Source organism: Limulus polyphemus, unplaced genomic scaffold, assembly GCF_000517525.1.
Source record: "Limulus polyphemus unplaced genomic scaffold, Limulus_polyphemus-2.1.2 Scaffold2512, whole genome shotgun sequence".
NCBI lineage: Eukaryota > Metazoa > Arthropoda > Merostomata > Xiphosura > Limulidae > Limulus > Limulus polyphemus.
The window spans coordinates 71,755-72,008 of record NW_013668122.1 but is presented as its reverse complement, the minus strand read 5'-3'; positions in this window follow the sequence as shown (position 1 = coordinate 72,008).

Below are 254 nucleotides of genomic sequence, written 5' to 3'. Positions count from 1 at the left end.
AAATCCTATAAATTTGTGATTATGGTTTTAATTCTTGATTCATTACTTTCTTTACCAGGATCCCTACTTCATCTTAAAATTCGTTATTTTTTAATACTTTTGTAGATATTAGAATGCATTGTTTCATCAGTTTGGAACCCTAGCTTTAGCGATATTTTCGATCATAAGTCAGTAATATCGCACGAGGTTTGGCTTGTTTGTTGTTAATCACAAAGCTATATGTTGCGTCAGCGAGTCACGTGACCACCGTGACA